The 24,411-nt window shown below is 40.8% G+C and overlaps 1 pseudogene across 1 annotated transcript; it reads left to right on the forward strand.

Moving 5' to 3' along the window:
- The first annotated feature begins 222 nt into the window (after positions 1 to 222).
- Positions 223 to 24,143, forward strand: LOC309588276 (annotated as a pseudogene). The gene is made up of 9 exons: positions 223 to 448; positions 955 to 1,093; positions 1,914 to 1,983; positions 2,874 to 3,037; positions 9,799 to 9,944; positions 18,104 to 18,171; positions 20,060 to 20,164; positions 21,576 to 21,706; positions 24,020 to 24,143. The product of its transcript is annotated as an uncharacterized misc_RNA (transcript).
- The last annotated feature ends 268 nt before the right edge of the window (positions 24,144 to 24,411 follow it).

The following is a 24,411-nucleotide window of genomic DNA, read 5'->3' on the forward strand; positions in this document are numbered from 1 at the left end:
CGCCGGAAGCCGTCAGCGGCCGCCGCCGCCCAATCAGCGCGGCGACGACCCTTCCTCCGCTGTCCGCCTCGCCCCGCCCCCGTTGCCATGGCGGCGGCGGCGGCGGCCCCGCTCCCGCGGCCTTCCCCGTCCCCACAGGCCGCCGCGGCGCTCCCGGACGGGAAAACCGCCCGAAAATCGAGCCAAACCACCCGATTTATTTCTTCGTTTCGCCTTTCACCGATGCCAGACACGTTTCACCGTGACAGACAGACACACAGACACTTCCTCTACCGCCGCAGGAGCGCATGCAGGAGGTGCCCGGGGCAGCCGGGGCAGGCAGCCGGGCGGGAGCAGCGTCCCCCGCCTCCTGAGGCGAGCAGGCCGCAGGCCCGGGGGCTGCCTGCCCCCCTGCCCCGCAACGGCTTTATCGGCCAGCTCTCCTTGCGCAGAGCGAAATCAGGCAGCTGTTAAAGAACTATTTATCATTAACGTTGTGTTCTTTCATAGCTCGACGTCCCGGAAGAGCTTTTACTCTTCCCCAAGAGGTTTTGCCCGGGTCTGCTTGGCAAACAGTTTGCATTTAGCTGGTGGACTCCAAATAAAGGAAAGAATAAGTATGATCTCCTGGCTTGCTTCTGACAGCCTGTATTTTTTTTTCTTGCGTTGCCCCAAATTCCACTGACTTCCACGAGATGCGAGAAGTCAGGAACGAACCCCCCCTTTTTACTTCTGTGCCATGAGCTATGTCAATCCACTATGAACAACAGCCTGTTACAATTAAGCATAGCAGAAATGATATAAGCGCAAGGGTTTTTGTATATTTCTATATGAGTTACATATAATGGTGCTTGTAATGATTTTTTCTGCCTTGAATTTTACAGCCTAGTGGGAACAATCAGAAATTTTAAAAATACCAGAATATAGGCCATAATTATTTGACTTTTTTTTTTTTTTTACTTTAATCATATCCAGATATTGAGAATGAGGAGAAGACAGGGCGTTACATAGTAGGATGAAGAGGCTATGCAAACAAACATGGACTAATCCAGTGCCATGCAGCTACAATGGAAGGACATCCTGGTCACTCTGGAGCACTAGCAGCTTTACCTGGGTATGAATTGCTTTCTAATATAGATATGTTTAACATTCACATTTTAATCTGTTTTTCAGGGCATGACGTTTTGATATTTATACAAGTAAAGGGTTTACATTGCTGGTTGAAGCCAGATGCTTAAAACAATTGCCTTAAAAGCCCACTCTTTGTCCAGAAAAATTAATCTGTATATCTGACATCACTCAGCTTGTTGAACCCAGCATAGAGTGCTCAGACAGAGGAACTGCGTGCTCTTTACTACTCTGCTGTTAGACTTGCTGGGTAATTCTGGACACACCACTTAACTTGCCTATGTCTTAGTTTCAGTAAGCTGGATATGGTACCATGCCATATCATACTAATGCTCATGAATAAAGCATCTGCAATCTCTGAATGAGAAATGTTTCATTTTGGGTTCAAATCGTCTGTTGGTTTGTCAGACAGAATGCTTCAGCTATGCCTCCTCGTGTACAGTGATGGCAAAATTTACTCTGCTGTAAGGCAAACTATGTTTTAATTTGGCAGACCTGGAGAAAAAAAGAGCAAACTAAAGAGCAAACTGCCTTCACTAACTTTTCTGAGATTAGATATTTGCTATATCCCTGTATATGTTTAAGATTTTAATTTTATTACATGAATATACATCCCCTGTAACTTTTATCACATCAGCCTTTTCCTACCAGGGATTTAGACTATTAGCTAAAGAAAACACTGTACGACAAAGGGTTAGTTTGAGAACTGCAGTCAGAAGTTACAGTGTAATTAAAGTCACTCAAGAAATAGTGATATTGAAGTCTGCCAGTCACTGCAAAATAAATGGTTAATTTGCTGCTTCTAGCGCAGCATATAGGATTACATATCAAAGGGATGCAAGTTCTGTACCGGAAATAGGCCTATTAAGGAGGAACGTATGTACTGCACGGCATAGTCAGTAAACCCATTGCTGTTCTCGCTACCAAGTATTGCTGTCAGTTGTTGGATAGCCTTAAAAGATTTTGGTGTTTTATTAGAGGTCATGTACAATACGGGAGAGGAAATATAATGTGGTTTGAACAGAAATCTATTTTAAAACTTATTTTGCTAGTTGTGTTGAACTGAGATATTACTTCTTGTTCTAAAGAAAAAAAAGAAAAGCAGTATCTCTAGGAGGAAAGTTGCAGAGCATGGTAGCAACCTTGTTAGTAAAAGAGAGGAAAGTTTTGTTGTGGTCTGTATTTGTCAGTGTCATTTGCCGTGAGCAGGGTAAAGGAGAATGTCTTCTCCGTGCCAGTGCATCCATCAGTGGAGGAGGAGATCCGTTGTCCGCATGAGTGGCGTTGAGGAACAGTCTAACACCCTAGAGATCCTGCGGAGTTTCAGTATTTGTGAAGTGCTTGAACTGTGCTAATAGTGCAATGTACTTATAAATGAATCATGGTAGCAGAGATTTAATTTAACTATACTGAAAATATACAGGGATTTGTATTTCTTTTGTAGGTCAGTCATACGGTGCAAAGAAATCATGAAGGGAAAAGCTTAATCAGTGAATTGATGGGTGAAAATATAGGGTACCATATACATTTGAATTATCTTCTTTGTGCATACATTGCATGTATTCCATTCTGTGTATATTCTAGTTAGTGCACCTTGCTTAGAAGGTTGTAAAGAAATAAGCAAACAGAAGAAAATAATATTTTTTTTTGTTATTTTCAGAGTAATTTTGTATATATACTTCATAATCTAGGTTTTTTGCAGTAAGTTGCAAAGTAACTTTTGCATAATATTGTGTAAATAGAATATTACTCTTCCAAAAAGCTAGTGTCCACTCACTACTGCTTGTAAAGCCATGGAGAGAACTACCACAGTTTCCTAGTAGGAGATGGTGTGGTGACTTGCTGTGACTTTTGCGAGAGAGCAAGGCTTCGTGATAGAAGATAATAAAAGTATGATGACTAAGCAGAGTGATGAAGCTTATCAGATGAAGTACTACAACTATCTTGTACTGAGTTGAATAGATTTTTATGAACTTGCTGATTAAGTGCTCCGTGCTTATCCTAACGTGCAGGCATGGAGAAGCTATATGAACAGAGGCAGGAAATACTCAGAACAGAACAGAAAGGGAAAATGAGTTACTGGGACAGCTGTCCCAGAGCTCTGCTCAGTGTGGCAGAGAAAGGAGGGTCCAGGAGGAACAGACGACATCTCACACACAGCAGAGCAAATGGTGTGTTTCTAGTCCCACTTTCACTTCCTACGGGGCCCTCTCTCTCCGTGTTCGTGTGTAGGATTTGCACATGCCAGCTCTGTGCTGGCTGGGGAAACTGAGGCTGTCTTGATGAGGCCGGTTCCAATGTTGTTTTGGCAGAGCAGGGGAAAGACACTCCACCTAACTAGTAGTATCAATCTTTTCATTAATCATCTGTTTTGTTTCTTATTGAGCCATTTTACCTTTGTCTCAGAATTATTTCATTACCAAAAATAGAAGATTAGAAAGATTCACAGAGAGCATCCCTTAGAATTGACTAAACACTGGGTACCATTTGCTGGATTTATGAAACAGTGGACATCATAGTAAGTTAAAAACATTCAGGAAGTCTGAATACTTCTAAATAGATCATGGTTTGAAGGGCACATAAGCCCTGAACAGACACACCTCCAACATTGTATGACTACCTCATTAGCATTAAGGGACTCTGACCTTTACCAAGTCCTGACGACCTGACTTTCCTGGTTATCAGAACCAACCTCACTCTGGTGCCAGAAGCAGTGTGGTCATGGTAGCCTATGCAGGATAATTTTCCTGCTAAGAAAAGAAAACGCTGGTGTCAAACTGTGTTGGACGAGAGTGCTCAGCGGGCCTGGATTTGTGTGAAGGACAAAAAGGTCTGGATTCTCCTCCCTATAAGCACCACCCATTCTGAGTCATCTGAGCTGGAAGTACTGGCATAATTGCAAAACATCTTCACACAGATGGTACGATCCAGTGTAGGTTACACTAGGACTCTTGAATGAGGTATTTGGCTGTATAATTAAAATATGTTGAGGACAGGTTTTTACTATTGGAGATTTTTCAATAACAGTTCTTCACGAGATGAAGAAAATCTTTTTCCTCTTTAGTGTCATAGAGTTACAGAGTATGAACTATTATTTTTGTTGACTTGTTTACAGATAAACATAAGACCACATTGTACATGTCACTTTGATTTTAAAATTCAACTCACATTCAGTTCCATGTAGCATCTCTAGTGTGTTTCACATCTGCCATTCAAAATTTTTAAAACACTACTTCAAACAAAGTTATCTTATAGAGTTCAGACATTGCAAATCATAATCACAGAATCACAGAATGGCTGGGGTTGGAAGGGACCTCTGGAGATCATCTAGTCCAACCCCTCTGCTAAAGCAGGTTCATGTAGAGCAGGTTGCACAGGATTGCGTCCAGGCAGGTTTTGAGTATCGCCAGAGAAGGAGACTCTACAGCCTCTCTGGGCAGCCTGTTCCAGTGCTCTGTCACCTTCAAAGTAAAGAAGTTTTTCCTCATATTCAGATGGAACTTCCTGCGTTTCAGTTTGTGCCCGTTGCTCGTTATCCTGTCGCTGGGCACCACTGAAAAGAGTCTGGCCCCATCCTCCTGACACCCGCCCTTAAGATATTTGTAAGTGTTGATAAGATCCCCACTCAGTCTCCTCCAGGCTAAACAGACCCAGCTCTCTCAGCCTTTCCTCATAAGAGAGATGCTCCAGTCCCCTAATCATCTTTGTAGCCCTCCGCTGGACTCTCCCCAGTAGTTCCTTGTCTTTCTTGAACTGGGGAGCCCAGAACTGGACACAGTGCTCCAGATGCTCCAGATACTCACCAGGGCAGAGTAGAGGGGGAGGATAACATCCCTCAACCTGCTGGCCACATTCTTCCTAATGCAGCACAGGATGGCATTGGCCACCTTGGCCGCAAGGGCACATTGCTGGCTCATGGTTAACTTGTTGTCCACCAGGACTCCCAGGTCCTTCTCCGCAGAACTGCTTTCCAGCAGGTCAACCCCTAACCTATACTGGTGCATGGGGTTATTCCTCCCTAGGTGCAGGACTCCACACTTGCTTTTGTTGAACTTCATTAGTTTCCTTTCAGCCCAACTCTCTAGCCTGTCCAGGCCTTGCTGAATGGCAGCACAGCCTTCTGGTCTATCAGCCACTCCTCCCAGTTTTGTATCATCAGCAGACTTGCTGAGGGTACACTCTGTCCCTTCATCCAGGTCATTGATGAATAAGTTGAACAAGACTGGGCCCAGTAGTGACCCCTGGGGAACACCGCTAGCTACAGGCCTCCAACTAGACTCTGCGCTGCTGGTCACAACCCTCTGAGCTCTGCCTTTCAGCCAGTTCTCAGTCCATCTCACTGTCCACTCATCTAACCCACAGCTTACCTGTGAGGCTGTTATGGGACACGGTGCCCAAAGCCTTGCTGAAGTCAAGGTAGACAACATCCACTGCTCTCCCCTCATCTACCCAGCCAGGCGTGCCATCATAGAAGGCTATCAGATTGATGAAGTGTGATTGCTGCTTGGAGAATCCATGCTGACTGCTCCTGATAACCTTCTTTTCCTCCACATGCTTAGAGATGACATCCAGAATGAGCTGTTCCATCACCTTTCCAGGGATGGAGGTGAGGCTGACTGGCCTGTAGTTTCCTCCCTCTTGCCCTTTTTGACGATTGGAGTGACACTGGCTTTCCTCCAGTCCTCAGGCACCTCTCCTGTTCTCCATGACCTCTCAAAGATGATGGAGAGTGGCTTAGCAATAACATCTGCCAGCTCGCTCAGCACTCATGGAAGCATCCCTTTGGGGCCCATGAATTTGTGGGTGTCCAGTTTGCTAAATGATCTCTAACCCAATCCTGCTTAACCAAGGGAAAATCTTCCTTTCTCCAGACTTTCTCTCCTACCTCCAGGACCTGGGATTCCTGAGAGCCGGCCTTAGCAGTAAAGACTGAAGCAAAGAAGGCATTCGGTAACTCTGCCTTTTCTGTATCCTGTGTCACCAGGGCACCCACTTCATTCAGCAGTGTGCCCACATTTTCCCTAGTCTTCCTTTTGCTACTGATGTACTTGATAATTAAAATAATCTGTGATAATCAAAATAATGAATTTTGATCACTGTATATGTGATAATGCTTTGTCACAAAGGTCAGATCCCTGCAAGGCATATACTTATGTTGATTTCACTGAAAGTTAGGGGCCACAAATAGTTTTACAGTAAAGAAAATCTGCCTTTTCAGCGATGGCTTCTGATCTGAAACACATTAATTTCTGATGACGTAAGCTGAAGCACTGAAATGTACAGACAAGGTCTGTTGGACATTGGACACCTCACTCATGGTAAGCCTCTGGATGCTCTGGACCCAGCTCTTCATTGCCCTAAATGTTTTGTAGTTGTTTAGGCATGTGCAGCGGATGCAAAGTATTAATAAATCTGAATTCTCCACTTATGTCACTGGTAACATTTTAGGGACACTTTGCAGAGATATAGATGACAACCAATGGAAGTTCAGAGTTTCAGGAATCTGATTTGCAGAGATTTCAAGTTCTTTTTATACCAGCTGCAGTCAATGGAACCACTTTCTGAAAACTGGCTTCCAGATATTAAAGTCTGGCCGGCAAAGCTGGCTTATCCAAAATTAGATGCCACCTCTGAAAAGATAATTGTAAGTGATTATCTTATAGGGGAATTCTGAGACAGAGCCAAGACTAGAATCTAAATCATCTGGTACCCAGTCCTGTGCATTAACCACAACACTGATTTTTTAATACTGTGAGCTTGAATACTGACTTTTTAAAAAATAAATGCAGTTTTCAAAACTCATCGACAGCATATGCAAAATAGTGTTTTGACATAATTTGCTGATGGTAGAATTCTGGTAGCTGAAGTCTATTTGCACCTCAAATTTTCAAAGAATGAGGCTTCAAATCAGTTCATTTTTCATTGCTGTGAAGTTAAGCCCCATAAGAGGGAATGCTACTTTTAACAAATTGATTAGTGGCTTTTTTTTTTTACCATTCTTTATTCTTTTTCTGCATTTTCAAATTCAGTTTTCACAGAATACCTTTACACAGGTATATGTTTGGTTGCAGTAAAAACACAATGATGGAATGCTGTTGTTTAGAAGGAAAATATTGTTACATGCTACTGGATTTTAAGAATAGCCCTTATTATATACTTTTAAATAGGGATACTTAGAAAAGGAAAAAAGTTCCAGAGACATGACACCTGACATAGCAGTAATTTATGTGTATTATTTAACTAGTCTGTATTTACTTGCAGTAATGACTTTGTGATAAAGTATGACCTGAACAAAAGGAAGTCACTGGTAATCGAGCTAGCTTGCATTTGTGTACATGTATATGTGACAATAAGGATATTGAATTTGTGATCAAAAGTTATTGTTAGCACCCCATTGTTGTGCATTAAATTGTATTTAAGTCATGTATAGTTTTTGTAGAGATGACATCCTGCAGTGTTTCACAGATATAAGTGATTGAAGATCCAGTGTGTATTTTAGGATGTATGCAGGACTCTGTGGAGTTTAGCTCCACATGAGGATGATGGCAGGGGAGAGTAAATCATAGAATCATAGAATAGTTTGGGTTGGAAGGGACCTTTAAAGGTCATCTAGTCCAAGCCCCCTGCCGTAAGCAGAGACATCTCCAACTGGATCAGGTTGCTCAGGGCCCTGTCCAGCCTGGCCTTGAATGTTTCCAGGGATGGGGCATCTACCACCTCTCTGGGCAACCTGTTCCAGTGTTTCACCACCGTCATCGTAAAAAATTTCTTCTTTGTATCTAGCCTGAATTTAAACTAGCTTTTAGTTTAAAAACATTACCCCTTGTCCTATTGCTACTGGCCCTGCTAAAAAGTTTGTCCCCATCTTTCTTATAAGTCCCCTTTAAGTACTGAAAGGCCGCAATAAAGTGTCCTCGAAGCCTTCTCTTCTCCAGGCTGAACAACCCCAGCTCTCTCAGTCTTTCCTCATAGCAGAGGTGTTCCAGCCCTCTCATCATTTTTGTGGCCTCCTCTGGACCCGCTCCAGCAGGTCCATGTCCTTCCTGTGCTGCGGGCTCCAGAGCTGGACGCAGGGCTCCAGGTGGGGTCTCACCAGAGCAGAGGAGAGGGGCAGAATCACCTCCCTTGCCCTGCTGGCCACGCTTCTTTTGATGCAGCCCAGGATACAGTTGGCCTTCTGGGCTGTGAGCGCACATTGCTGACTCACGTCCAGCTTTTCATCCACCAGCACCCCCAAGTCCTTCTCCTCAGGGCTGCTCTTGCCCCAGCCTGTATTGATACCGGGGGATTGCCCTGACCCAGGTGCAGGATCTTGCACCTGGCCTTGTTGAACCTCATGAGGTTCACACAGGCCCACTTCTCAAGCTTGTCCAGGTCCCTCCGGATGGCATCCCGTCAAATAGCTCAAACAAGTGGATGCACCACTAGCTTAAAGTAAGGAAAACCTCTCTTCTCTTGTTATGCTGAAAAATATCTGAAACTTTCAATTAGAAATTTTGCAGAGATTATTTGCCCTGAATTTCAAATGAAATAAGGCAAAACAGAAGGAAAAGGAAAGGGAATAAAGGTTGGTGGTTTTTTTTTTTTTTTTGTAAATTGCAGGTGAAGATTGGGTGTAGTCAAAACTTTGTGTGAGAATTTTTATGCTTCCTTACAAGGAGGATATTGAGGTCTCAAGCTAGATAATAACACAGGAATGTGCATTTACTTTGATTCCAATAGCCATACTCATGAAGAGAAAGTCTCAGATGTGAATAAAAGACTGTGAGGTTGTCTCCTCATTGATTAGAAGCAAAGAACTGTCAGACATCTGAAGTGTGCAAAGCATAAAACTGTCCTCTAATTTCTCAATTTTTGCAGTTTTGATGCCACTTGTACTTAAAGTTAGTATTAATCGTTGGGAAAAAAATGCAACCTTTCTCCTTTTAATCTTTCTTCCTTTAATCAACAGTTTATAAATGCAGTAGCACATTTCAGATGTCAGTAATGTATTTTTATCTGGCAATTGATTAATGTGCATAATGAAATAGAGAGGCCTGTCTGTTGAAACACAGAATAGTGAGACACAGCATAGTGCTGCTTGAGAAGGAAATAATATCTTTTTTGAATTTTCATTAGGCCTAATAGCTTTGGATATCCATGGAAATATATAACTGTTTGTAAGACGGATACAACATATTGCATAGTTGCTCTACTTCCTGTAACTTATGTAAATATTTGTGTCTGATTATTTTTGAAGAAATGTCCTTTCTACATAGAATTAGCTTACAAGGAAAGGGAGTATTATGAGAAGCACCCTGATCAGGTTACTAATCAGACAGTGAGTGACTAGGGATTTAAGACAGGAGGTGGCAGCCTTGAGTAGCAACTCACTGCTGTCTGCGTAGTTAAACTCAGATTCGAACTGGAATCAGAGCTGGACACAAATAACTCAGGATCTGAGCCCTTTTTCTTAAACATCATAATGACAAGCAGCTTAGATGTTGAAGATGGCAACAACTAGCTTTGTCCTTTGTGCCTGATAATTAAAAATGTAGCTAAGTTATTTAATAATTTTAGTGTGGGGTTGTATGAGTTTTCCTAGATTTTTTAATATTTGGATCAATATTTGTAGAGGGACAGACTGCAGCATAGTGCAGAGGCAGAATTTAATCTGTCTCATTCTCATCTGGGTTTGTTTCTTCTAACTAGGAAAATCAAGTTGCAAACAAGAATAACTCCCAATAAAATATTGTATTGTTTTATTCAAATAAGAGGTGTGTCTAATTCTGGTGTTCCTTTTAAGTATCCTGGAAGGCTGGGTGATCCTTCATCCCCTGGCTGTGGTCTACAAGCAGGTCATGAGGTACTTCTATCTCCTTCATGAACTACCACAGAGTAATGGCAAGAGAACCTACTTTTATTAATAGTATCACTGATTGAAATTTTCTAATCAACAAATCAGCACAAAACCTTGCAATTACCCAGTCTCAGCAGAGAGGGGAACTTGATGACATCATTGTTTTTCCCCCGTGAAAATGCTTAGCTGGAAAAAAAGACAAAAAAAGATTAAATGAATCACAGTAGCTCCGTGCAACATCCCACTTCTAATCTTTTTGAAGAATGTGAACAGTACCATTCACTGGGATGATCAAAATGTAATCAAGAGGGTTCTGCAGCGTTGCTTATTTCCACTAGGTATTCATAGTAGGGATTTTACTTGTAAATTTTATTGTAAATTTTGTATATCTATTGGTTGGTTTTCCCTACAGCCCCACATTTTAAAAATATGTATTTTGGACCAAATCTCAATTTACAATTTTTTTCATTCAGATGCACATGCAAAGTCTTCTTTTAAAAGTCTGCAAAGCAACAAATCCTTCAAATAGTATAAGTTGCAACTCCCCTCTGCCTAGAAAGTATACATGCATGTAAGCCTCGAGCCATAACAGAACTAATTTTCTAAGCTTGTTTTTTGTCACAGCCTGGAGACAAAAAATACAGTCTTTTCTTTTTTCCCTGTGGCTTGAAGCCTTCAGTTATCCTGTGCATGCACAAATCTGTCTGCTCCACACAGACACAACAGTCTACCTGGATGGGTCTGAATGTAAGATCAGGTTTTCTATAACAGTCCAGTCCTGTTAGACACAGCAGACATTGTCGTGAAACCTTTTGTTTAATCTTTTTATTAAACAAACATTTTCCTAAGTTTGCATAAACAGTCGCCCAGCCATGGCTTCCACTCAGTCCTTTAATAACTAGCAGGGTGTGGTGATTAAATTTCCTCAGAGGCTTTCCTTCTATCTGACTACCAAAGAGTAATTTATTCCTCAGTTAACATCATCGCTTACTTGCTTTGTTTCTTCACCTCCTTCGTCTGTCGGAGATAGATCAGTGAGTTAATAGCTGTCTTTTTAGTGCAAAAAGGGGGTGGGGGATGATTCTTTGAACCTGATTCCCTAAAGAAATCAGGCTTATGTGATCATACTCTGTCTATCCCAACGTTCGGCACTAATAACATGGAACCCCGTTGGCCATTTCACTTCATATGGAAGAGAGACAGAAGACTCCAGTCTTCCAGCTTCATAGCAATTTTATGAAAATGGATGGCTGGGAGGAGGAAAGAGGTCCTACTACTACCTTCTAGTAAGGGAAAGCTTGCAGTGTGAACTCATTTCTTATTAGAAAACTGAAAATTCATTCAAGCTCTCCTTTAAGGCACAGATGTCCAAGACGCCAGTGTTCACTAGTTGAATTGCTGAGAATTTATTCACGAGGGGATAGCTCCACTTCAGTGGACACTAGCGAAGACAAGGCACAGGCCTACAGTATTTGTACTTCCCCGGCAGTGAGATGATAGCTATCACACTGTGAACGCATGCCTCTCCTTTGCAGTCAATATGAGGCTGTGACTCTTATGTGTAGATGGGGTACCTGAGTATGGTTGTCAAGGCACTTTTTCAGATAACGCGGTCTTCAAACATTCCTGTATCCTTCTGAAGGTGGAATGTACTGTACTTGATGCTGAAGAGGTATGAAATGCACACCGGTTTTGAGTGTCTGCAGCAGAACAAGATATTTGTTCATTTAGAAGATAGATGCTAAGTTTCAAATATCAAAATGATGTGATTTTACATTTATTTGGGGTCAAGATGAACACCTCTCTTTTTGTGTTTGTTTTTTAAATAAGGCCACTGAAACTGTGAAAGAACGTGCAAAACTTGCTTCATACAGCTGATCAGTACTGATAAGGACTCTCAGGTTGAAGGCTGAGTCTTAACAGTTGCTCTGTGTATTAGTTTCATTTTCACTCCTTCACAGTCATGTTTCTGGGATTGGAGAATGTGCCAAAAGGTATTTGGCTTTATGAAAAAGTGCAGTAAACTTGGGCCTTCTAATGTCTGTGTTGCTGGAGAGATATGGTTTCCTTTTTTTACATAGGTGTTTTTGGAGTCCTAAAGACTCCGCTTCTGTTTCTTGGTTTTCTTAGGACAACAATAGCTGCAGCCTTGGCTAGTTTAGAACATGGACAGATCCAGATGTTCAGAGGAAAGAGATTTTCCATCCACAGCCACATGGGTCCTTCTAGCTGCTACATACTGACCTGTCAGAGAGCAGGTTTTGTGAGTCCTCCCTAATTCATATTAAGCCCAATCAGGTAGATTATTTTAAGCAGTTTAAAATCCTGGTCTGGGATATGGCAGCTGGCTTTGCCTCACCTGAGTTAGCAGTACTCCCATAAACTCTTCTGTTAGCACATCTGAAGAGCTGTGAGGAACTTCTGCGGTTGTTAATCCTATCCACGGGCATTGCTAGATGTAGAAGAAATCATCTGTACATAACCTGAAGCCCTGTTGATAACGCACAAACATATGGCATCACGGGCAAGACTTCCGACTGCACAAAAGATAAATGAATACCATTTGGGGACTTGAATATCTAAGCTTAACAAACAGAAAGAAAAAGACTGACTCAAACACTTTTACAAACTGATGCCAGTGAGCAGAATCACATTTTAAATAAGGCCACATGTGAAAATGGTTTCTTACACTGAGAAAAATTGTAGATAGGTGGAAACAGGGTATTTGAAGAACTGTTTAGTGGTTTGGGGCACTAAGTAGATCTATTCTGAGTGTGGAAAAAAGTCCTCATTAAATATACATTGGAGTTTTTAAGAAGAAGATGTAGCTGAAGTATAACTTGGACTGTGAATGGCATGAGCAGATATTTAGGGAACCCTAGCTCTCTGTGTGGTAGGAAAGTCTAAGAGAAATGAGCAAGTAGTTCCATGAGCAATGGTATCAGTGAAGCCTGGTTTCCAATGGATTTGTGTCTCATGCAAGTTTTTCCTCTGGCCTGGATGGTCTTTGTGTCTGTCCTAGATAGATCCTCTGATGTCTGCTAAGAATGGGGCTTTTGCTACACCCTTTTCCATGGCCGGAGGCACCATTTGGATCTTCTCTTCTTCCTAGCTGGCTGCCTACTTCCACTAAACTTGTGACAACTTTGTATCTTGAAACCTGTGATTCACTTTCAAATGTAGTTGAAAAGCAGACACTGGATTCAAAAGTTACTCGAAGAGGAAGAGAAGACAGTGGAATAGGCACTCATACACAAAACATGATGACAAAGGCCTTTTTTCCTTAGGAAATCGGAACCGTTGGAGAAGGCACTTCCTCCAGATCTGGTCATTTCCAGCGCTGGCAAGGTCATCTCAAATTGGGGCATAGAAAGGTTAAATGGAAGCAGCACTAAAACCTGCTTTCACGTTGCAGCCCTTGAAGCTGTTTCATAGAGAGCTGGGGTACAGGTTTACAACACTGTACTCTTATGGTGGGTTTGTTGGCATTTATTTGGAATTTGGTTATTTATTAGGTGAAAATATGTATAGTTAGAATTCCAGGTGCTGGTCTAAATCTGTATGTAGATTACATTTTTTTAACTATTTGTTAAGCAGGTGTTACTGATATAATTAATTTTGCTTAACCCATTAATCATTCCAAAGTAACACATATATATTTTTCTACGTGGGAGCTGCAGTGGGTATGAATGAGAAAACAAAATGCAGTAACAGGTGCATAAACTAATCTACCTGGACATGTATCTAGATCAATTTTAATAGGCACATTCTGTGAACCAGAACAATTTTCTGTAGTTGTTATCAACATTTTTATCAAATCGTCATCCCAGTAGGTCAGAACGCCATTGTTTTGCTAATGCTTTGGCTGACTTGGAAAATAACCCTCCTTTGACTATTTGAGAACCTGTAGCTGAAATATGTGGTAGTGGCAGGCCTTTTGTCCTAGGGAAAAGAAAAATGCTTAAATGGAAAATGAAGGAGGAAACCATCAGAAGAACTGTTCAGAATAAACAGCTGTATGTTTTCCCCTCTGTCTCCGAAAACCTCATTTAGCTCCAGGCATGGATTTGAATAAGCTACCTCATGTTTGCTAACACCAGCTAAAAATGTATTCTATACAGAGTAATGTATACCTTGTATCAGACTTAGTAAGAAAAAAAGTCGGTTTCATGTAGATTATGTCATTGCATGTAAAAAAACCTATGTCTTGACTGCACAAAAAGAAATGCTTTATCTAGGTGCTTATCCAAGTGCAAAAGTTTTTCCACCAAATACAAAATATCTGTTGAGATAACTAGGATGGGAGAATCTGTGTAGATAGGTGCGATAGAAAGACATCTTTGCCTCAAAGAAATTCTCAGTAAGAATGTACCAGCCACTAGGGCTTGTAACACAATAATATTTCCATTAAACAAGCTATAACTTATGCTTCTAGAAAGTAGTAATGCTTCTACAAGAGCTACATGTAGACTGGACCCTAGGATGTGTTGTCTAACAACACAGCTCTTATCCAGGGATAAGTTCTTTTTAAATCTGAGGAAGTTAATTTCTATTCCCTGCTTTTATAACATTTCATTTATTACTCTATGAGATAGTAGACTTCTGTATGGAATTCCTGCCTTCCAAGCCTTACTTTTTAAATTCTAATAAGCAGTCAGCTTGCAGCGTATAAGCTCTACTTTCAACAGTTGCAGTTTATAATATTGAACAATACTGAGGTAGTTAGATTAGGATTCCCCACTTTAAGGAATTCAGGGTGGTGTCAGGCCTGCCAAATGATTCTTTCACAACACTCTGATATAGGTGGTGTGACGGGTGTGTTCAAATGACGCCTGCCTGGGCAGTGCTGGGGTTGCTGTAAACTAGCACAGGTATCTTGACTGTTCGGATCCGTGCTTGCGTAAGCTTAGCCAACATCTGCATCAACTCCAGGGCCAAGGAAGGTAGTAGTTGTGGTTTTTTAGTCTTCTTAGACCATTTTCCTACATTGAACATAGTGTTTGCCAGGAGGTTAGAACTGAGCTTGCTGGGTATGTACAGTAAACAAGAGTTGTCTCCCAGTTTGAGGACTCCTTTAGATATCATGAAGGTTAAGTGCCCTCCTTCTGTTTGTATCAACACTTTAGGTACTACATGAATCTAAATGAGGAGTTTGGGCTGCTCTTTGTACTTGGCACAGTATGCGAACAAAATGGTTCTCATGATTCTGTGAGTAGAAGAGGTGTTTTTGTCTGACCTTGGCAGCAGACGTGGGTATGTGTTCGTGGCTGCAGGAGGGACAAATGGTTATAGAAGCTGGAGACTGGGAGGATACTTATGAGAAGTATCACTACATGTTTACCCTAGCCTGAATAGTCTTTCTTTGACGCTATGTATTGAAAGTGTCTGTATCATGGAAAACAAGATTTAAGCACAAAGGCTATGTAAAGTGTGACCGTGGTGCCTGAGAGCGCAGACCATACCCACAGCAGCCACAGTCTTCCTCTTAACATGCTCAGTGTAAGTCACAGCATCTCAGATCACATTTTCCAGTACCACTGTCAGTGTTCCCTGGGTAGTATTTTGAATATTGCCAGCTTAAAAATTAGCTGTTGCTCAAGAATATTTCACTGATTTCATTGGCAAATATCTAAGAAAATCTGAAAGCTACAGTTCATGAACAGGACAGTCTTTCATTTAATTTCTTTTTCTTTCCTCCTCCCCATTTTTTTTTTCCCCTTGAAGCTGGCAAAGCCTTGCATGTAGGGATTTTTACTCTCTGGTCTCATGCCCTGCAATATGACCTCATTGTTCCAGACCAATTTGTGGTAATCATTTAGCAGCACCTCTGCTAGATATGGGCATATTAAAGTTAACAAAAAGCCTGTAGTTTAACTTCTAGAACCCCGCCTAAAAATTTAGTGCCAAAGCATGGAAAGTCTGGTTTTTTCCCAATGAAAATGAATAAACTGAATTATTGAGACCGTAAAGATGGAGTCCCATGATGGTATTGTACACAGTTTTGCTTTTCTTATTGAAGAGAGCTCAGAAGTAATTGACAAAGTAAGATGAATCACACCCTAAATTCCAGCCAGCTTCTCTCAGCAAATGGTCAATAACCAATAAAGAGAAACAGGCAATTCAGAAAGTGATTTGTTCCCTCTATCTTTGATACCCATTTCAGGATAGAGGAACTCGTCCCTCAGAAGCAGGAAGGGATGCCGTCTTGTATGTGCAGCTGTCATTGCTTAGCTTTCAAATTAATGCCACTCTAACTAGCCTATCCAACCTGTTTTTGTTACTGGAAACAAATTAAAATGCAGTCAGTATTTGCAAATGCAAAGTTCTGCAGAAATATAAGTCATTCAGCTATATTTCACCCTGCTCCACAGAGCAGCAGAGAAGATTTTTTAATTTACCCACTAAGAACAAAGTGCTGATTTGGCTCTGTGGTTCTTGGAAACTGTCTTTGCTCTGCTATTTCCTGTTGTTTTCTCAAGATGTGTATTTCAGATATGAACAGGGACCTACTCAAAATCTCTTTATGTTTGTAGTGATATGACATGATTCCTTGGACAGATGTAGATGGGTGCTATTTGCCAGTAAAAAGGGAATGGAAAGTGAAAGCATGGCAGAAAGTTTTTTAGTTTTAGTTCTGAGGATTTGATGCTTACCGCCAACGCACCATGGCTAACAGCCTTCCCCAATGCTGACCCTGCTTGGCGTGTTCAGCAGAGGCTGCATGCTAAATCTCATTTCCTAAGACTTTCAGCACTTTGCATGATTGTTGCTCCTTTCATCCTGAGACACGCTTTACATGGCCACGCAGTGAGACGGTCCGTGCTCGCTTTTGTAGCATCGGCAGCGGCGCTTAGGAGCTCCTTTCACACAGCTCTGCTGCAGTCTGACATTGTGAAGTTGTCTGCAGGCCAGACAGTGCTGCAGGAGAGGCAGACACTTTTGATCAAAATTTCTGGCTGCATTAACAGATGATTAAATTTAAAGACAAGGCATTGCCACTGTGTTGGTCTGAATGATTGTGGTGTTTCAGTGTATGCCAGTGTTCATTGACATGTAATTTATAGAATTTTGTTTGTGTGTGTTGGGAGGGGGGAATATATCACTGCAGCGATCTAACACCTCACCTATACTGGTGGCCTTATTTCACACCCTTTTGGATGCCAAATTGAATAAAGTGCTTTCAGAATCTGTGGATGACCTGGCAGGAACTCAATGATTGTCCTTAAAACCATTTGTACTTTCTGTTTTGTGACCTTGGCAGATCAGTGACTGGGAAAGTTGTTCACATGCCATCTGCACCTGCTAGCTTTGCCATGCAGCAATAGGTCATTTCCTTTCCAAACATGACAGGCTTCTGATACCAGTGGGAAATTGGCAGCTCTTATATGAAAGCAGTAGATTCCAGTTTCCTCTTTTGGCTTTTCACTGAGATAGGAAAGGAGTTGTTATTGTTATGGTCCCAGTGCTCAGTCTCAGAGCTCTCTTCCCCACATAACTGCTTTTTCAGTCATTCAAAAACAGTTTGTCAATAGTAGATGGCATCATGTCTTGTATTGTGTATGAGATCGCCCCGAGATAATTTTTTCCCAGTATCACGGGCTTAATTCTAAACAGAACTGAACAACCTACAGTGAAAACATTCCCCTCTTCTATTGCCTCTTGGTCTTTCTTCCTCATTTCTGTGAAAGAATACGAGAGTGCAGAATAAAGTGGCTAGCTGGTGGTAGGGCTTGAGAACAACGTAGTGGAATTGAAGTGTACTTTTCTCCCTATTTCTTTGTCATATCAAAAAGATGAGGTGAAGTGGCGTTCATTGTTCTTTCAGTTCTCTTCTCCAGAAATGCTGGAAAGCTGTTGCGACTTCTTCTTTGTAAGGGGTGTTTAAATCAGCAGGGTAGGGAATCAGTGATGTTGGGCAGGATGCAGGCAATTGCCTCATCTCCAGCCTGAAGTATCACCTTTGCAGAGAACTGCAAAGGAGCTGTGTTGCTGACAGCAAGGTGGTGAATTTTGTTTCTGCTCTTAGCAGCAAAAAGCAGCTGCATTGGCTTTACAAGTGATTGAAAGGTTTGCTCTCCCTGAAAGTTAGGGTAAATTGTTTGTTGCATCCAATGTGTGTCTTTTTATAAACGTGCACTGTCTTTTTCTTCCTGTCAGTTACTGGAGATGGAGATAGAATCATGTGGTTTTGTCTGTGCTTTCATGTAGCATTATTAATGAAACAGGTAATCCTATTTGTCTTAAAATCAAGGCAAATATCTCTTGTGTTCTGTCCATCTGTTCCAGACACCAACAGCATGCTCATCACCATGGTATTGGAACAGTCTGGTACACAAATAGCAATCAGCAGTTATTAACATAATATTATTACTTGGTCCATAAAGCTAATATTGGCAGAGATACGAGACATCACACACTGTGAGATAGTTTCTCAGCTGATGTACTTTGTTCTGCCAGAGTATGATAATAATCTGTAAAAAAATCAGTAAAAGGATGCATTTTTTATTATTTCATGCAAGCAGCATAAATTGCCAGTATAATATATACCAACATTTTCTCTTTACATCCAGTAATTTACAATCCATTGCTATCTTGTTGTAGAACAGCATTCTTTAGAAAACAAAGGGGTTTTTTTTACATGCATTAGATCAAATCAAACCACTGAAAGTTCCCTTTTTCCCTCCTTTCTCCCCCAGCTGTTGATATAGACTGATACAGGAGTGGCTTTTTACATGTAGAAGGCCATTTATCTCAAATGTGAACTAGATGAGTTAAAGTTTATTCAGCATGTGATCTCCTGTAGTGTTGGAGGGGTGGCATGTCATTGCATCGTGCCAGCAAACTGTGGGTCACTCCCTTTCCCCACACACTAAAGCAGTTGCTTCATTACCTTTTGAAAAGAGTGACTTTTAAGTCACTCTCTGCTTTTCTAGCTTGTGGAAGGAACATGGACCTTTCAGACCAACTTTTTTCAGGACTTAGCTTACAAGGAAAGCAGACTGCAGTCCCCCAAAAGATCCTGAGCACCCTACAAAATTTGGAGGTTCTCTACCTGCCCTTACTCCCCTTCATACATCTCATTTACACATGTTCAAAAGTCCAGCTTCAAATGTCTCCTTTTTGTTTGGTCACTTTTCCTATGATATAATGTAAAGATTTCTTTCAGAGCTGAACAGCCACACTTTAAAATCTCTGGTATTTAAATTGCTGGTTAAAATGAGTAGATTCCTCTCAGGTGGCATATTTGTGCCAATCTGGTTAAACGAATAGCCCATCTATATATCATTTTTCTTCCCTTCTTAATCAGAATATATTCCTAGGAGACCTATTTTGCAAGCTTGTCCACAGAGACTTCTATACAGAAGCAAGATGGAGCCTTTTCAGATTTCAGCTTCACGGTTGCCGTGTTGTAACTATGAAACAAAAGTGAAACCAAGGCATTATAGCTCCTAGTTTTTATATACCACAACTTTTTCTTGCTTTAGATGGCAAATTGCTGCTAAACTAACATTTCTGTGAGCATTACAGCGTCCGTACAAGTGCTGCTATAATGAAAGGGAACGTCTTTACCTGAGCTGGTTGTGATTATGTCGGTAGGCACAAGCAGATTGTGTCAGCCATTATTACTCTTTCAGCGAACATGAAGCTTACTGGTCCTGATATTGGTTCATTCTCCATTTTTATATCAATAGCTTTTTAAAAAAAAAAGTTAACTACAATAATTAAGCTTTACAATAAACTAATTAAAAATGTAAATGGATTGTTAAGAACACTGTTGCCAAATGGGCTGTACATGTGTGGAGCCTAACTAAAATGGATGGAAAGGCCAACAGGAATCTTGTTATAAAAATGGAGGATTGTCCCCTACAGTTCAGCTCTGCCTTGAACACTTAGCTTTTGGCTCGACTGTGGGAAGGAGTCTAAAGTACTGGGTGACTTTCATACATGTCTAGATACAATGAAGGGCAAAGTGCAGCATTTTTATCCTGTCATTCCCTTTTATCAATCTCAGTAATTAAGCAAGTGGTGGATATTAAGATCAACCTTGCCTTAAACATTTAATAGACATTTCTTATTAGACAAACTACATGTGTCTCATTATATTTCTTTCAGGGCCTGTCTCTCATTGGATGCATGCCAGACTGTCCTTCAGGATATAGTCCAGTGAGTAGGAGAAGAAATGTGTTTGAACTTGGCATAATTGCAATGAACAGAAAGGTATAGTTGGAACTTCCTTGGAACACTCTCTTCTGTCTTGCTATCGTAGGCCAGTATCTTGGTTCTCTGCAGTCAATTGCTTTGGAGCAATGTTATTGAGAAGAATGAGTCATTTCTGGCTCGGTTTAATGGGTTTATCAGGACTGAAAAAGCTATAGCTGGACTAAATGCCATATCCACGGTTCATTTTATGTAGCTCTTTTTATCATGTAGAGTGACTGCCCACCAAAAGAAAATGAAGATGCATCGCTTCAGCTTTTATAAGAAAGATCTGTAACAGGTTTTGTTGTATCCATGAATAGAAAGTGGTTACAGATGCCGTTAGCTTTCTCTGCTCCCGTGGTTGCAATGTACATCGCAACATTACATGTTGCCACTGCACAGTTTCCCCTTGTCCTCTTAATTTTAGATAGGCTGCATCCTCCTCAGTAATCTTTCAGATTTATGACATGGAGCATAAAATGTAACCACTAAAATAGGGTGGATGATTATTTTGCACAATTTTGAGTGACTACTCAAAGTAGGATTTGGGGGAGAGTATGGCATCATAGTTTTGGAGAACTGGCTGCCTCCCAAAATAGCTGCTCTGAGTGGGGTGGTCATTCAATTTGCCAAGTGTTAAATTAGTACGTGGGCATACTCGAGAAAAGATCAGGTGGACTGTTTTGAATTAATGAGGGAGGCTGGGGTCTCTGATATTGTTAATTACGTGTTGATGGAGAGCACAGTAGTCCGTTGCCCTTTCTGAACTATAGTATTAGAACAAAAAGCAACGAAAAATCATCACAGCGGAAGCTGTCACTGTTGTTCCCGTGTGTGCTATAACTCGTTCACGGGGATCCCTTGTGGATACCAAATAGGAAAGCAAATGTAGTTGTCCTGATTATTTTTTTTCTTCAACTGCTATCTCACACAATAAGCCTCTGTGGCTTTCTGCCCCACCCCAATTTTGATGCTCTTGATTTAGATATGATATTACTATGTCTTTTGAACCATGTATTTTAGCAGATTTTGTACGTGGCCATAAAACCCCAGCTATGGAATGAATATTACATGGGGCAATATTGTGTTAGATAACAGCCGAATTTGAATAGTTAATCTCATGTATTCAGAATGTGACCTTTTTTTGCATGGTACAAAAGGAATCTCATTAGTTAATGAACATAGGCAATGCATGCAGTGTGTAGGGAGTGACTGCATTTAACTATGAATTGCCTGATCTTTAAATAGCTTTTTTTTCTTAAGGTAAAAGGAGCAAATAATTTCAGTACCCTGTCTTGAATAACATTCTTTTTAATTATTTTTCACAGCAATAGCCAGTGGAATGTAAATAGGTTTTTTAATTTCTTAGTGGTGAATTTATAGCTCCTGAAATTATATATCTGTTCTCTCTCCTTTTGTTTGCTTTTAGGGAGAAACTGGAGCTGCTTCATCAGTGCCACTTCCATACTGTGGTTGGTCTCAGGAAAAGGATTGCATTGATGAATTAGTGCAACAACCCTCCCAGCCATGGAAGAATACATCTTGCAAGGAAATCCACAGGTGACTAATAGGCCAGATTGGTCATCCCTCACCCACAGTCTTCTGAGATCTGGAAGAAACGTTTTGATGTACCTGGAAATCAGTCTAGATCTAAATTAAATTAAATTAAATTAAGCATCTAAATACAGAATTTGCAGTTTAACGTGGTGTGCCGTATGAACAAAAACAAAAAAGAAAAATGAATTTCCACTGTGGATATTTTAGTCTTGAATCATGCTTTTCTACCACATTTCCGCAATGTGTCCTCTATCTTAATACCTTTGCTTTCATCTTTGTTTTTTGTCAGTCATTCCACAATGTTATTTAGAATCAACTTAGCACCCTTGCATGGTGTTGAGTGGTTCCAGCGAATAATGATTGCAGGATTAGCCTGCTAGTAATTAAATGTTGCTGCCTCTTAGCTTGAAAATGAAACACCTCTATGGAATTTAAGAGTTTCTTTCTTTATTTAGGTTGTGTGTCTAAATAGTATGGATAGGTGTACCAGGTCAGTGCAGACACAGTGCAATCTTAAAAAAAAAAATTAAAAAAGGCAATAAGAAAAGAGAGAGGGAGGGAGGAAGACGAGAGCAAGAAAGTGAGAGAAGGAAAACAAATTCACCCAATCATTAAAACTTTGAATTGCATGGAAAATTTTCCACACTTAGCTGAATCCTGAGTGTAATTTCCTAATTTTGCCTTTGTACAATCCAGACAGAGGGTTCATGTCTGTACTCATTTTCACTCACAGATAGGTCTTCAAAATTTGCAAGTGAGAAGTTGTGCAAAGTAGGATGTATTGCCTATTTGTTGAAGCCTATAGGTGTACCTATTTCAGTAAAGCAGAAGCTACATTCCTTACCGTTTGTGGAGTAAAGAACCCATTGAATGCTTGCTTCTCATATTGGCTTTCCTACTATGCAGAGTTTTACCCCTTGAATTCACTGATTAATGTTCTAAGCAGAATGAAGCCTTTATTAATTTTATTTTTTTCAAAATCTGCTACCACAAATCACAGTATTTCCCCGTTCAAAGACAATTCTTTTCTTCTTCAAAGACTTTATTAGACTGATCTGTACCATCCTCCTCACAGGACTGTAGTGGTGTACCCTTGTATCATACAAACGATACAAAATGATGAGCTTCTGTGTGAAATAGTAGGGATGATACCTAATCCTGAACTGATACCTGAAGCATTTAAAATAAAGGTTACCAATGACAGGTCTGGAAGCCAGCCTCAGTTAGTTCTGTCTTTCCTGTGTTAGGATGAAGATGAAGGCGTTTAACTCTCTGAACAGATACAGAGCCTGAGCTTTTTTCCTTGAGCTTTTGTTACATTTAAGGATTCATGCCGAATAACAATAATAAAAGATGAATCCCATCTGGTTTTCTGTTGATTGTTAGTTTAATTTAGTGTATGACTACTCAAAGTTTAGTCTGCCAGCCAAGGAAGGTATGCAGTTATCAACATTACTGATAGGATAGACCAGTTATGTAAGCTTATTTTCAAATCTCCCCAAATCCCATAATACTTAACGAAGTAAAACTCTTGAGTTGAAATGCACCTGTTTACAGAAAGATACAGCATCCAATAGAGCTTTCATTTAGAGCTTTGGTAGACTAAATGGCCTTGTTGACTGATTCTTTGCCTGTTGCCATTTTTAGGCATGAAATATAGCAGGAAACTGAAAAGAAAGTATGGACAAGAAGTTGTAAGAACGACTTCTGTGCTTAGAAGGCTGTGGAGGCCCAAGCACTGAAAAGATCAGTATGTGCTGTGTTTTGGGCATCTAGTTAGTGCTGCATCTTTGAGCTGTAACAGTATTTCTCAAACTGTGCGTCCATCCATTTGCTTGACAGGACTCCAAGTTAATCCTGTGTGGGGAGAGGAAAGTGCCCATGGGACTTGGCAAAAGTTGCTTGTCCTTTTCTCATGAAGATATGCATTTGTTCCTGGGTAGTGTGGGAGGTGGCTCCTCCTTTCTTTCTCCATTTGTAGCCACCGTGAAAACAGATAATTCCAGAATATGCAATTGCAGACCCATTTGTCATTGTAGAGGTCTGAGACTCTCTCTCCTGACACACGGCTAAATTGTACATGCACGTGCAAGCGGTTTCACAAGCCTGCTAATGAATGCCCCGAACTAAGTTAGATGGAGCTTACAAGGGATGAGTAGGGAGAGAACAAAATGCCAAGGGGCAAGAAAGATGAAAAAGCACAAAGAACAGTGAGAAAGAAATTCAAAATGTAGATGATGGAAAGTGTAAAACGGTATCATCGATGTCAGGCCATGAAACAAGGGGAGCATTCTGTTGTTGAATCGCATGTTGCAGGCCCCTGTAAGTGTGCAACACGCAAAGCACGGAAGATGCTGCGCAAGGCAGGTGTGTAAAAAGGATGAGCAAACAGAGGAGGATCGTGAACAAAGAAAAATTGAGAAGAAAGTTTTGGGAAAAGGAAGAGCTCAGAAGAGAGAACAATGGCACAACAGCTGGTATTGAAGAAAAGGGGTGAGACAGTAGAAGGAAAGATGAAAGAAAGTACAGCCACTGATTTGATTTGCTGTGTTTCATTAGAAATGTATCCTTTTGCCACTTCTGGATGCCATACACATATATAAGAAAATACAAGCTTTTCAGCTTAACAGGGTGAAACTCCCTTCCAGAACCCTGGCATCAAAACCACCTACAAAACCCAATAAAACAACCTTCAGTATTAAATTGAT

This window comes from Platalea leucorodia (assembly GCF_965183815.1).
Source record: "Platalea leucorodia genome assembly, chromosome: 3".
NCBI lineage: Eukaryota > Metazoa > Chordata > Aves > Pelecaniformes > Threskiornithidae > Platalea > Platalea leucorodia.